The 16,058-nt window shown below is 33.8% G+C and overlaps 1 protein-coding gene across 5 annotated transcripts in view; it reads right to left on the bottom strand.

The window, feature by feature from the left end:
- Window positions 1–16,058, bottom strand: part of SEMA3A (semaphorin 3A) — a 442,921-nt gene that overhangs the window by 290,589 nt on the left and 136,274 nt on the right. For 4 of the 5 annotated variants that reach the window (XM_073238902.1, XM_073238903.1, XM_073238901.1 and 1 more), the window contains one exon: window positions 13,263–13,347. The exons of the other annotated variant lie outside the window; for it this stretch is intronic. The gene's annotated coding sequence lies outside the window, so the exon portion shown is untranslated. The remainder of the gene's footprint in view (window positions 1–13,262; window positions 13,348–16,058) is intronic. 5 annotated transcript variants of the gene reach the window in all.

The raw sequence follows: 16,058 nt of genomic DNA, 5'->3' as shown, positions 1-16,058 counted from the left end.
TTTAAAATGAAACTCTAATCTTTAAAACGTTGAACATTTCCAACTTGGAATTTGTATTGCCATGTTCTTTCAAGCTATGAAGGCAGGTAGTCTTACACTATAACAGTTTAAACAGAAGTAAGTGCCATCCAGGCATATAATAGAGGATGATTGCCTTCTCCTAAGTCGTTTAGTTTTTATTTGTTACTGGGCTGCTATTAGTGACATTTGACACTGGTCATTCCTCAGTTTAAAAGTGAAAACCTTCTTAGGAAGAAAAGCCTCTTGTCTATTTTAATTCCCTAAAGAGTTTATTCCTTGGGGCAAAATAATCGTGTGGAGCACCTGTGGTGCAACTGCTAAAGAAATATCAAGCAAAACCCAACCACAGCTGTGCTGTAATCACTGAAGTGTGCCCAGTGCATAATGGCACATTAGGTAGGCATTGATCTCTGCCAGTTTATTGAGGTCTCTTACAGAATTAGGCAGACTTTTTCACTGAAACCCATGGAGCAGAAATTGCTACTTCTAAGCTAATCCATTTTCAAATTACCATCCAATTGTGACTGATGACCTCACTACAAATCCGCTTATCTACCTCGAACCACTCAACAAGCAAAGAAAAATCAATCGTTATTTCCATTCATTTTAAACTCTACAAAAAACCCTTCTTGCCATTCTTAGTCACCTTTAGTGCCACTGCAGCTGTGAAGATAAGCATGATAAATGTTAAATGCTGCCTAATCGTCAGTGCTTATTTGGAAGGTAAAATGAGAAACTAGAATATGTGCTTCATGTGATACATGGTTTCACTAAGATGATTTAAAAATTGCTGCTATAAATTATGCCTAATTTGATGAATTTATTTTAATAATGTAGTCAGACTGTGGCATACTGATACCTAATCCCCGAAAATATCCATTCGCTACGTCGTGCAACTATTACTTGGTAAAAGCCTTGGATCCAGTTTAATGATCTGAATAGATGAAACTTAAACCATTTAAGAGAAGACTCTTTATTCTGAAAATGGGAACAATGCTCAATAGTTTAATTGAGAGCTGTATCGTCTAAAAGTATGCTGAAGGCAGAACACTCACAAGTTAGAATTGACCAAAACCTATTCCTAATTTCTCTTCAGCAAACTTTATCACAGAAGGTAACATTAGTGACTTTATGAGCCACAAAATTCAGTGGTTGCAAAAATGTATAAATAAAGAACGTATAAAAGTGATACTAACTTGCACTTCTTTCTATGAGAAAATTAGAATGAGCTGTAACATTGAAGACCTTTGGGTGTATTTTAAAAGTCAATGCTTAGTGTATATTTTGTATTTCCATCATGAAAAATATCTTACCTGGTTCTCTGAAAGTTTTTCATGTGGACCAGCTCACAGAGACCTAATTGGTGAATATGTCAATGTATGTATGGGAATATTCATTTCCATATTTCTTGAAGCAAATCATATGCGAGCTGTAATTTGAAAACAGTTCCAGTAAACTTGTGGAATGTCTGTTTACAAATGTGTTGAACAAAGCAGTAGTTACAGAAATCTCAGCCTTGGTAGGGTGATGGATGAGGCAGAAAAATAATTATTTTCATGTCTATAATTAAAGCACACATTTTTGAGTGTTTCCATCTCAAACATAATCAAAATTCAAACATCTGGACCAATCATTGCTGTGAAGCCTCAACCTAGCTGTTTTATCTGTAGTACCCTGTGCAATGAACTGACAGAGTTAGTTATTCAGAACCAGGTTAGAAGCATTTCAGTTTCTTAAAAGAATATCCTCTTAAAGGAGTTGGAGATCCCTTCTCACAGTTGCAATTTGATTTATGTCTGTATATCGGGGCTACCTTCTGTATATTAATCAATGGTGTTTCTTTTATTTGGTGTAAGGATTAGGGCCTACCACTTGTAAAGTGAGACAATACTATTTATGCCAACCTACCTACTAGTTGGTGTGATAAGAGGTAGCAATAAATTCACAAGTTAACTCGAAAAAATTAAAAATTCTGTTTTGACTTAAAACATCTTAATGTTAAGAGTAATGTTATCAACTTCTTGATTCCTTGTAGAAATGGATGTGAAAAAGCCACAGGTCTACAAATTACAGGAAATTAATAATCTAAAAATATTTTCAAGTGTATTTATCTCATTATATTCCAGAACATCTGTAAGTTTTGTTATAATTAACATTTTCAACTAAATAAAACATGTGTTCACCTCAACTACTGAGAATATAAGAAGCTATGTAAGGGGAAATATTGAAATTACAACCCTGTATTAACTCTCCTCCTCATATCCCAGTTTCCAGTCAATAGCAGTCTCTTCACATCTTTCTTCACATTGGTGAAAACATACACATGTATAGATCATATAAATTGAGTCTTACATTATCTGCTTAAAAGAAAAACAGTATCACAATGTAAATGTTATTTAACAGAAAAGGTTTTTCATGAACATACATCATGAATAAGCCTCCTGCCCAGTGCATAGATCTGACACATGCTGTTAATCGATGTGTAATACTCAACAGCAGGGATTCAAACCTCATTGCTTACATCTTCCCCAGTGGTGAATATTTGGATGCTCCTGGAAGGATTTTCACTTTTGTCCTTATTTATTTGCCTTATTTGTTACTTCCCTCTTTTTGATTTCGACCAACCTGATGGAAGAAAAATGGTATCTCATCACTGCTGTAGTTGACAGTTCTCTACCAGAAGCTTCAGCATTCTTTCATATGTTTGTTACAATTATAGCTTGGCCTACTGTAATTTACTATTTATATGCTTTGCCAATTTTATATTAGTCTATTTTTCTATATTTATCACCATAATTAAATTAATTAAATTCTTATATTCTTCTTGTTAGGCTGAAGGAAGGAAAAACAAGGACATGCAAACAGAACAGAGAGATGCCATAGGGGGAGAACAGACCAGACCCCAAGGTCCGTGCCTTATATGTAAAGGGGACAGCTCTCCCTGAATTCCATCCTGATGTGCCAACTAAGACCCAAATGTCAGCCTCCTCTCTCTTGGAAGGAAAAAAGTTTCTAGTTGTCTATTATGTCACCTTTAGCCAATCATACCTCTCCACGCCCCCTAGGATAGCTTGCCCACTCCTCCCCCTCCTAACCCCTTATGAGCCCCCACCTCCCTGACTGGGTGTGACTTCCCCGGCCTGTGATAGCCAGACTGCGGAACATCACCTGGGAGTTGCACTCAAATAAACTACCTGGCCCTTTGTTGCCTCTCTTTGCCTGCTTATTTCGGTTGGAGTTTACTGGAATTTGTCTTAAACTTCTCACGGGAGTTACATGAAGAGTAAGTGAAGACTGAGAAGTGGGCATTCTGCCATCTTAGCACTTACCATTTTTATTGAAATTTTTCAATATTGCTCCCATGATGACATTCTTTTGATTGTATGGCACTTGTTTTTATTCCTCTTTTACCAGTAATTTATCATAATACCTTGAATACTCTTAATACTTAGTAAATGCATGTTAAGTAATAAAATGGTGAGAAAAGTACATTCTCAGTTAACTGCTGGATACTTGAGGGAAAGAATCACATCTTGTATTCATGTGTCCCCAACTGAAAACTTAGAAAATACCTCGGAATTTAATTGGTTGTTCAATCTTTTTTTCCAGATTTACTGACATATAACTGACCCACAGTATTGTGTAAGTTTAAGGTATACAACATGGTGATTTGATACAAGTATTGCAAAATGAGTAGCACAATAAGGTTAGTTACCACATCCATCACCTCATATTATTACAGGTTGTGAGTGTGTGTCTGTGTGTGCACACGAGTATGGTGAGAACACCTAAGATGTCTGCCCTCTTAGCAACTTCCAGCTATACAAGTATTGTTAACTGTAGTCACCACGTTGTATATTAGGTCCCCCAAACTTACTCATCTTGTGACTGGAAGTTTGTACCCTTTAGTCAAAATCTCGCCACTTCCCCCACCTCCCAGCCCCTGGCAACCACCCTTTCACTGTTTCAGCTTTTTTAGGTTCCACATATGATATCATTCTGTACCTGTCTTTCTCTGACTTACATCACTCTTGGTTGCTCAGTCTTGAAACTCTTTCCCCTATCTTTGCAATTCCTCCCTGGAGCCAAAAATAGTTCTTAGTTTATAGCTACAAGTTTAAATCTTTGAGTGGGGACCCTTCTCATCTCACTGTTGTCTGTAGGACCTCTGTACAATATACATCTTAATGTCAGTTTTTATTAGTTTGTTTATTTTAGCATTAGGTTCTTTCCATTCAAACTTGGCAATCGAGGAGTGTATGGAATTTCAACTAACATGTCTCAGATGTTCATGATCTCAGCCTGTGGGATATCAAAGGATTTAGTTTAGATGGTACCTCCATCCTCAGCTTCAGAGTCTAGACTAGCAACTGGTCAATTGCTATAAGACAATGGTGTCTTGATTCAAACTAGACATTAATCAAAATGGTAACAGTAACATTTTGTTGTTAAATGAGTGACACTAGGCTCTTTTTTTTTTTTTTTAATATTCTTGCACTAAGTTACCAGGCTAAAAGGTAAAGATTTAATTCATCCACAAAATGTAAATGCTATAATTTATTTTTTGCTTAAGGAAAAACTTTTCAAAAGCATATTTTTTGAGGCAGGAAATAACTGAAATGAAGTCTACATATTTACAGTAGAAAAAGTGTTTTTATAGTTTTCAAAAATTTGATTTCTATACCTATGTTTTTTATTGATCATGTTTGGGAAAAATCATTTAGCCTTTCACTCCTCATTTCTTCAATTCTTATAACTGAATCATGCCGAATGATCTTTAAAAAACTCTTCCTGCTGTAACTTTGCTCTCTTTCATAAAACAAAGCAATTAGTAAGTAAGCAAATTTGTAATTATGCCCTCTAATAATCAAGCCAAAGTTTGTGACAATTTTTTTTTTTTTTACTATGTAGTGTACCACTTCTTGGTTGCACTTAGTTTTCAGTTATAATTTACGATTTTCATTATGATTTTGAAAATAAGTCAACCAGCACCCTGGGGATAATTTTACAAAAGCTTGTGATACGACAACCATTACCATAGTTGGGTTTGATAACTCAAACGTTTCCATACATGCACAAACATTTAAAAAATCATTCTGCACAATTGTTATAAAAGTTAAAGAAATGCACATGTCAAAGAAACTTTTGTAGTTAACATTATCATATTTTATCGGAAGCAGCAAGAAACTTAAGCATTGAGAAAAATTATTTGCTTTAAACTAATTAGCAAAATGTGTAATATTTAAATGTAAGCTCAACTAATCAATCAATATATTAATTGAGCAACAATAAATAGAGAGTTATAATCCCCAACTTAGTAGAAATTTACAGGAGACAGGTATTGAACAAAAAGTTGTGTGGCAAGTACTCTAAAATATGAAGGCTTTATTGTTGAAGTAATTTTTAGCTGAGACAGGAAGGTTTATATGAAGTTACCCAGATGAATGGATGAGATTGAAATTAGACCTTTTGGTAGATCAATTGACACAACCCTTTCATGCGGTTTCCTCAAAATAACCACCTCAACTGGTGTTCCCTCTTTTTATTTATGAATTGAATGAACATACTCATCTACTAGTTTAGAAATTGGACCAAATTTATGATAAGGGATGGATATGTTTTGCATATTATCTAATAATAAAAATGTTAACACCTCCGTCCATTTGGTCTCATGTTTCCTTCCTGGTGATCTATGGCAGAGTGGCAGTCTGTGTAGCAAGTTATAATAGTCATTGTGCAGAGGGACTTCTTGAGCACTTAACAGGAAAATATGGGGTAAACTTAAATGATTATAGAACTGAACCTGATTTTACTATTGATGTGAACAAGTAGATCCTGGATACCCTAGGAATTATTAATAATTATACATGCTTTTATTTTACTCATCTTTGAATTTCCATACTCCTTTTGATAGCTCTTTAAGGAGAATTTAGTACTGTGAATGGAAAATTCTATTAGATGTTAGGAAAAAATCTTTTAAATGCCATCTTTTTTTGTTGTTTTTACATTTTCCATCAGAAATTTCTAAATCCTCTCTATCCCACTCCCATATCACAGATTGGCAATTGAGAATGTACTTAAAGATTTAACACCATTTCAAATCATGTTAGTTTTATCATATTATTCAGTAAAATGGCTTACTGAATACTATTTGATATATTTTTGACATTTTTAAAATAATGTTTGGGAAAGCTTTAGTTAAAATACAAAACTATCAGGGAATTTTATCTGAATACTTGGGCTCATCTGACTAAAAAAAAAATTCCATGGTTTGGTCAGATTTCTCTTTAAACATTAGAAATGAAACAGAACTGTCCTTAACAAAGAAAGCTCAAAGGAACTTATGACCATGTAGTTAGAATGATGTGGGATAAGTCTTTAAAAAACTTGTGGGTGTAAGTCTCAGTTTTTGTAGTATAGATTAAAATAAATTGTTCCAGAAATTCCACTTATAATAATTAATGTACATGGATCTACATATTACAGTCTACAAATTCAACTATTGTTAGTACTGTACTTCTTTATGTTTATTTCTTCTTTGTTATTTTCAGTTCTGGCTAACTGCTGTAGGTTAAGTTTTCACTAAGAGTGGAGTGGGACAGTTTCCATAGCAACTGTCTCAGACCTCATACAAATCCCTGATGACTATGGGTAGCACTTCCAGACACAAATTGTTTCAAAGTTCAGTTGTGGCCCAACAGGGATACAGATTTGATGAAAACCAGATGAGCTGCAACTGTATTTTAGTCTATGCTACCACTTAAACTATAGTTAATTATCTGGTAATAGGAAAATAGAAATAACATGAGTAATGAAATTTGCAGATAATCTTAAAGCATCATTGTAGCCAAAAATTTCCAATTCTTCTTTTATCAAACTTCTTAGTAAAATTTCTTGTATGCATTAGAATGGAAAGATGTGAGTTTTCATCTCTTCCTCTGGTAAAGGTGCCAATGAGTTATAAAATGATCCTCAAAATATGTATATAAGGAAAGGAAGATTGCTTAAATCACTGGTCTAGATTATCTGTTCCCAAGAAACTCAGGAAATTCTTTCTTCTGCCTATGAAAACTATGGAAACATATCACTATCATCCATAATAATATATGTTAAATAAACCTATTTAAACAATATCTGATTATTTGTTAATATTATAATGTGAATTCTAATTAAATCTCTCTCTTCTTTCCTTAACCCAGGTAAAGGTGCAACAAGAGAATTAAAACAAACACATGTGTTCACCTACTAGGACAAAAAATGAGAAAAGTGATCACAGTAATATAAGACTTCAAGGGATTTGGCGGATAAGGAATTCACATAAACTTATTTGACTTGGTAAAGGGAGTTAGAAAACCTCTTGGCGAAGGTAAGCCCACTCATCCCAAGGAAACTGTGAAGTGATCAGTAGTAGACGGCATACTTTACCCGAGGAAGACTGGAAGGCCATCATTTCCCCCACCCTGCTCCCGAATATCAGCAATCAGCAGGCACTGCCCTTCTGCCAAATATTGGAGAAATTAAATGGCACTGGAGAAAGCACCCCACATATCATCATTTCCTAGTCCACTGTGAAAAGACTGAATTGCTTACTGGTCAGCATAAAGCAGAACCTAATGATCTATAAAATACTCTCTAAACCCTCCCACCCTAACCACATCCCACATAGTGCTTCCAAAAATGATTTGATAAATGGTTATCTTACCCACCCCCACAAAAAACAACAACAACAACAAAAAATGGAAAGCCCAGAATTACTTGACTTATGAATAAGGAATAAAAAACCCAAAATAACCAGTTGGAAGATCTTGGAGGAAACAAAGATAATGAAGAACATGCCAAAAACATAATGAACATTTTCCAGAAATAAGGAGATATTTATTCTATTTAAAACAAAGAAGCAAACTAACAAGACTATAAGAAAAAAGAAACTAAGAACCAGAAAGAACTCTTAGGAATTAAAACTATAATATTTGAAATAAGAATTTCAGTAGAAGGTTTGGAAGACAAAGTCAAGAAAATTTCCCACAAAGTAGAACAGCAAGACCATGAAATGGAAGAATAAGAAGTAAAATAAAATTAATGAATTAATTAAAGCAGTCAAATATATTTTGGGGACTAAAAGAATGGGAAGGGATCTAAAAGATATATATATATCTTGATATAGAAATATAGAAATATCTTTATATATGTAAGAACATTGAACATTTCCTGTAACTGAGGGGCATGAGTCTTCAGGTTAAAAGGTCTTGCTTAGTGCCTACTACAATGATAACAAAAAATCCCACATAACATTGCTACTGTTTCAAAATATCAGGGATAAAAACAAGACACTAACAGTTTTTCTATTCTTGTTGGGGAGAGGAATAAGGAACAGAAATCAGAATACACATCATACAATGAATGCTCAACTATAGCATTAAACAGACTTGCAAAAGAAGAGATGCTAATATTAAGCATAAGAATGCTGCAGTGACTATCTGAGCTAAAATATACAGAGAGGCAAAAGTATTACAAAGACAAAAAGGAATAATACATAAAGATAAAAGGGCTAATCCAGAAGGAAAATATTTTTAGCACAAATGTGTATGAACCTATAATAATCCCACAAAGTACAAGAAGCAATAATTAACAGAATTAAAGGAAGAAAATTAAAATTGCTTAAACGTAGCAAAGGATTTTATTAGAACTAGACGAAAAGAAATCAGTAAACATGGAGTGGATCCAAAGAACACTATGAAGCACATAGGGTGGACCTCTCAGTAATTTTTAAATGATTGATATTGGAGTATGTTCTCTGGCTATAATGAAATTAAATTAATAATCAATTGTAATAAGAAGTCTAGGAAAACATAAATTCATTTATAGATTAGAAAAATCCCAATATACTAAATGAAAAAACACACAAATACATAGTGAAATGATTCAATTTATAAAATGCAAACTAATGTAAAGTATGAAAAAATTGAAGGGTCATAAGGAATCTTGTCTTGTGATGGAAATATTCTCTACCTTCTCGCGGTTGTGTTTCATGAGTATATACCACTGTCAAAACTCAGAATTGAGCCCTTTAAAATAGACACACTTTATATTAGCTAAGTTATCTCTCAATCAATTTAGTAGGGAAAAATAAATACAGAGAGAGGCTTCACCCAAAGAAGTTGCACACATCTTCAGGATTTAAACAGAGACAAAAGTTCTGTGCCGTGTCTAGTTTTTCATAAGTATATCAGTAAGTATTTAGCCAGCCACGTAATGTCACGCTCCTGAGCGGCACTGTTTCCTGTGGTAGTGTTCTATGTATGTGTTTCTCTTATTATCCAATCTTTCTTGTTCAATTACTTTTACCCTCTGACAGACTTTTCTTTATGGAAGAAGAGGATGTCACCTCTTTATTTTCAAAAATAAATTGCAGTTGAAGACAATGCTGACAAGTAATGGAAAAGTCAACAAGTAATCCTGAAATGAATAAGCAAGAGAGTCCAGTAAAAGGAGCATCTTAGGAACAAGATACTGTGATACAAAGGAAAGAACTCTAGAATTCGAATTTGGAGTTTGCGTTCTTGGTATCTGTAACCATATTACATTTATCTTGGCCTTACCTTGCTTATGTAAACAATGAAATGATCTCTTAAGCCCTTTCTTGCTCAGACATTGAGCACAAATTATCAAAGACAGAAGAAAAAGAAGAAAGAATAATCTGAGGAAAGAAGGAATTAATAGCCAGAAAAATAAAAAAAAATGATTCAGTCTGAATCAGAGGTAGGATTTGTGCAAACAGTCAGACCATGAAGTTTTTTTAAAAAGGGGTAGGTTAACATTCTTGGCCTACTCCCAGCCATTCTGGTCCTACCCTCACTGGGTGCAGAGGTGGTTAGATACTATCAGGAGTGAAGCCCTACCTACCACTACCCACTTCTTCTGACCCTGCAGGTACTTAGATCTGAGTGAGAGTTTGCTAGCTGCCCACGTAACCAAGTTTTCTTACTGCTAAAGCTGAATGTGACCTCAGTTCTAGCATGATTTGCTAGAACACCTGAGCAATCTAACTTTCCTTAAAAAAAAAATGTTTAGGAAATTCTCTGATAAGGAAAAGATATTCCAACTCTTGAGAGATGTTATAAAGAGTTGCAAAACAGGTTGAAATATTGATATGCTATAAGCTAAGAGAACCTATTTACAAATAAAAGTTAAATAAATGCTAAATTAATAAGTGAATACATTAAAAGGATTCCTCATTTGGAAAAAAGTCTTTTATTCCTCAAATACTGACTTTTTTAGAGAATTTAAAATGTTTTAAGTGGTTTGTTTTAATTCAGTTGACTAGCAACATATTTCTACTTAAAAAGTCCTTTTCTTTTTTTCAGTCACTCACTAAATAAATATTGCCTGCCCCTTAAACTGGTGGGTAAGGGCAGGCATAAAGAAAAAAATGTTTTTACCTTAAAAAACTTAGTCTAAAATAGAAAAACAAGACTTAGACAATTGTGAAAAAGAGTAGAACTTTTTGAAAAATAAAATAGATAAAAAGTAGTTTGAAAAATCTTCAAAGAAAGGGAAAACTCTATTGTACATTTCAGAATTCAATTTCAAACTAATCAAAACATTTCTAAGTATGTGAAAATTAAAGTAAGTAAACTTAGGTGTTGCTTGTCCCAATGTATAAATGAGAAAATTAAATAAAGCAAAGCAATTTTCTTCAGGTCATATAGTGATTCCACTTGGAAATCCAGAGTTATGTAATTCTGGAGTATAATTTCATTATAATATATGAGCCTACATCCCTACAAAACAGACCAAAGTTATTAAACAGTCATGAAAGAATGAACCTTGACCAGAATAACAAATTATATATGCTACTCTTGATCTCAGCATTCTAATTTGTATCTTATTCCTGCTCATCCACACATTTCAATTTTCCTTTTTAATTAATGTGGAATTTTATCTCATTTTCTTCTCCCCCAAAATCAAGTACATCTGTTTTTAACTATAGTTTCCTTTAACTGCCTTCTATTTTTTATTTCTATGAATGTTTGAAATCTTAGTCATAATACTCTTAGTAAAGTATTGTAAATGTTTGATCTAGAATTTGTTTAGAATGAAACATATATAGAGTCATGTTCTAGGGAACCATTAATAATTGCAGAACTAATCTCAAATTCAGGAGAGGAAAAAAAATATGTCATGGATCTTCTAATATTGCCATTACCTAAGGAAATAATCCATTAAAAAATAGAACTAACATAACAAGGGAAATATTTTGTCAAATCTTTTAAATCATTATATTAAATATTTGATACTACATTTGACATGTCAGTAATTCTCCTTCAGGTTACATCTGTTTAAAAAAAGGGAGAAATGAAGGGATAGAGCAACTCTGTCACTGAAATGAACATTGATAAAAAACAGGTCTCAAGGCTCCTGATTTGGGGTGACCAGGTCACATTTTTCCAATAAACTGATATTTATCTGCCCCAGTTTGCATTTGTATCACTCAAAACCTAGAATTAAAAATTCAACTCTGCAAACAGTTCTATTATATGCAATATCTGGAACTAAATTTCAACAGACTTTAGTCAAATTTGCTACATGACTTTTACAAATATGCACTAATTGACTACTATTCACTATGCTATTTCAATCTGATGTGTATACTGCTGATTGTATTCAGTGCTCTAGGACTCATCTATGTGGGCTGTTTTTCTAAGTTAATATTGAAGAAACTGACTTGATCTTCAGTTAGACATTAAAAGCAATGATGGCAATGTTGAAACTAAGTCTATGTAATAATTGGGCCTTCATAAATTTGGAACAGATTTTAATTAATATCCAAAAAATTCACTTTGTGAACTTTGCCTCCTTTATTAGTGCCCTATGGGGAAACTCTAATTTGTTCTTAATTGCTGAAAAAGAGAGTAAATATTAATATTTTTATGTATGATATACTAAGGAAAAATAGCATCGAGGAAATTAGTATCAAGGGAGGCTAAAAATTAAGCTAGTCTAATAATGAATATCTCTAAATATGTATGTATGTATAAATATGTTTATATGTATGTATATATATATGTATTAGAGAAATGGCAACACAAAAGCCATATTTTGAAGTCTTTATTTCCCTACCAACACTAAAGATGTGAGAATTAAAAATCCATATTGCCTTGATATTTACTTTAAATATCTCAATATACATCTCAAATTAGTTGATTTTCACCTTATTTGATATTTTGCATACATGTGATGCTTCCATATAACAATTATAACACAGTTTACACAAAAAATTTTTTTCTTGATACTAAATACGAAAGACATGGAGAAAAATGCTTCTGTTCACATTAAATAGGAACAATCATTTAATTAAATCTAAAGGAACCCAATAAAATTGGGAAGTATTTTGTTGTAATAAAATTGATAAATTACTCTCATTCTACTCAAAGACCCACAAGGGGAAAAAAATGTTTAAATTCAGTTTAGTTTTCTTACCAGTCCCATACACTACTCATTGATTTTTAAGTATATGTTCAACTCCTTTGTCCATTCCTTCTTAACAATTCCTTCTACCAGCAATACACATAAAACAGTGGAATGGTAAATTTAATGTTGCTAAATTTTCTTCCTATTTCATTAAATGAAATGAATCTTGAGGAACAACTATAGTTAAAGATGGTTTAAAAAAAGTAATTTGTATACATTCAGATTTCTTAACTGTACTTTACTTTAAGGGTAATATTTCAGTTTCACGTCTTAGGTCAAAATTAAGATAGCATGACACATTAAAAACTGACTCCTCCTTCCATGCTTGGCACTCAAGATTTGAATGGATCTTGGTTGATAGTAAACATATGTCGTCTAGGAAATGTAGAAGGCGCAGGCTAGCCAAAGGATCTTTCTGGATGGCAATCTGCGCCCACAGCCAGCTACCTCTGCTCTGTCCCTCCTGAGAAACACGGCAGACCCAGTCTAATTCCTAAATATGAGGATTAAAAAAAAAGCAAAATAGTAGCAACCCAGATCTTGACATTTTGAAACTGCAATATGACTTCCCTACAGTCCTTTTTTTAATGTTGGAGCCCTCGTATGCATCCAAATGATTCCACAGAAGACAATTTAAGTGAAAACCAAAAGTGCCCATCATTTTTAAAAATTATCTTCTAAACTACATGCCAAAGAAATGTACTAGTGTTATCTAAGTGCTCACCAAAGCTTACTAACAAGCAACATGTACATATTTTTAAATCTCTTACCTTTTTCCAGGAAAATTTCTTAATTCCTGAGGTATATTTGTTGAGCCCAACTGGTTATTTTAAGTATCTGGACACTTTCAGTACCCTATAAAAATAAGCAAGTTCACTCTTAGATTTCAATATAAATCAAACAATTAGCAATCAGTTAATTGGTGCTGCACTAAATAAAAAGTCATTGGAAATTTCTTCAAGCAACTTTGATACCTTGCATAGGAAAATTTACTATAAGAACAAAAAAGGTATTATGGGAGACAGAAGCTGAATCTGATGGACATTTCACTCTGATTCCTCCAACCAAATTACAATTTGTAAATATCACTAATTGGATTTGAACTACCTTGGAATAATTCATTATTTAGGCTCTGACTCTGCTCAAGAATAGCTGATTTATTTGAGAATTAGTTGAAACTTTAACACACTCCACTGATTTGTCCATAATGCTATGATGTCATTTATATTTTTCACTACAGATGGAAAGTTCACACTGACAACCCAGCTAAGAAGTGATTTCATGGCACTGCAAGCAAGTAACTGGATTTTACTTTAACAAAAGCACTTTTTTTTCTGAATAAAGAAAACATACTACATGTGAAAAATAAAATTTTAAGTGAATTTTTTCAAATATGAAATTAAAAACTTGCTTTGAATAATTTTATTTTACTAATATAGGTGCTCTGTAACATTAATCATATACCATTTAATATTTGAATAAATAATGAAAATAACTTAGAAAACAAAATAAAGGTAATTCAAATGTGGACCAAAGATTTAATGTTATCTAATTTGGAAAAATATGTTATTTGGTCAAAATAAAAAAGGAATGCAATGGAGATTCATTAACTAAGTGTTAACCTTATTAAACAATGTTTACCTTCTATAAGTCAACAAAAACTACAGTAATACAGATTCTGAAGCATATTTCACTCAGTTATGTCCAATCCTGGTTTTTTTACATTTTGAGAAATATAGAACATTTCTATATTACTACATTTTTGAGAAATAGATAATATATTATTCTATACGCATTTACACAATATATTTGTGTTGGATCCCTTACTATGTGATAGGATTAGAGAAAACTTAAAGAATTAATTTAAGCAAAAATTTTATACTAGGTATTCAGGTAAATAAACAGCTAATCCATTACTCAAGCATATATGTACACACTGAAACTGAAATGTCAATACCATGTTAATTATTCCTTGGATGCATGCATCACATAATGGTAAAATTATTTCACAGCAGTGATAACTGGAAAACAATATCTTTGGGGAAAAGGAGTCACGTAACTGAGAGACTGGTATTTTTGAAAACTCATCTATGTGGATGTTGAAATTATCATACTATATGATGAGAATGGAGTTGGAGTGACAGTAAGCTAAAGGTAAAATCTTAATGGAAGAAAGGAAGTGATGAGAGGTTGGTGGGAGACTTCTATAAAGAGGAGTGGCAGCTGGTATCTACTAATGTCAGGGGGTCACAGCTAGGGGGTTTTAGAAAGGAGGAGGGAGGCTGCTCTGGATGTGACACTGAGGAGCAACAGTACTTTAGCCCACCTTCAGTTTCAGTGACTTCTGTGGTGTGGCAGGGAAATAGCTGTCTCTTAAAAACTGGCGTGAGAATCAGGGTCAATAGGCTTCATCTAGAGATAATAAGGAAGACACACATAGAAGTGGTAGAAGACAAAGAGCCCTCGTTGGTGAGTTCCAGGGAGCATGGTGAAAGGGCATCAAGACACAGAGAGGATTCGGGATGAGACTGAGGATCCTGAGGAACAGAGATGACTCGGAAATTCCGGGTCCCTTCTAGTCACTGACATAAAAAAAAAGAAAGTGGGCAGAAGTCAAATCCTGTTTTTTCCAAGACAGACCACAGTGATGAGGCTCTGAGTGTTCCCTGGGGCAGAGGATAGTTGTGAGGTGTTGTGGAGAGTATTCAGGGTTTCAGTGTCCGCTTGACTCTTGATAGCGCTCTCTGCCCCAGAGGATGCACGAATTCCTCTTGACTTCTGATGGACACCCATCAGCTAACACAGGGCTGTCTTTCTCTCTTGAACGTTAGTGGTGGCCTGCAGAGGAGGACCATGCATCACGTGTGGGCTTCCCTTTGACTTACACAGAAGGCATTCTCTGGCCAGCCTGAGCACACTGCTGATCTCTTGAGCCCTGATGATGGACACCTCACTGCTGGCATGGTTGACTCTTCTGCATATAAAGCCCTCACAGCTCACAGAGTTGGGGATCAGAATACTTCAGCATTCTGGTCCACTAGAAGCCTAAATAAAGGGAAGTTTTCTTCCAAATATAAGGGCTTTCATTTGCTCCTCCTTGAATTTTCTCTTATTGTGATGTTATGAATACTATTTCATAAACAGCTTTGTAAACTTCAACTGCTCTAACTGTTCATAACCCATGTAGATATTTACTATAAATTCAATAAATATTTATTATTCACTATGTGTCAGGCACTATTTTATGCACCAGTGACAAGTAATTGAAGAGCTTAGCCCTAAGGCACTTAAATTTTATACAAATAATAAACCAAATAATATATACAAATTCATAACACAATGTCAGGCAATGGTAAGTGCTATAAAAAAAAAAAGGATATAAAGTGGTTGGGTATTAACTTTGCTTGGGATGGTCTAGGAAGTCCTCTCTGAGTTGGTGACATTTTACTTGAGGTCTGAAAGGAAGAAATCACGTGGGTACCTTGGGAAGGTGGATTGAAGACCAAAAGAGCAAAAAACTAGAAAGTCCCTGAGGCTAGATCATGCATAAATTGTTCCAGAAACAG

Source organism: Manis javanica, chromosome 6 (genome assembly GCF_040802235.1).
Source record: "Manis javanica isolate MJ-LG chromosome 6, MJ_LKY, whole genome shotgun sequence".
In the NCBI taxonomy this organism is placed as follows: Eukaryota; Metazoa; Chordata; class Mammalia; order Pholidota; family Manidae; genus Manis; species Manis javanica.
Note: the sequence above shows the minus strand (reverse complement) of the source record. Positions and strands in the feature narration are given on the sequence as shown.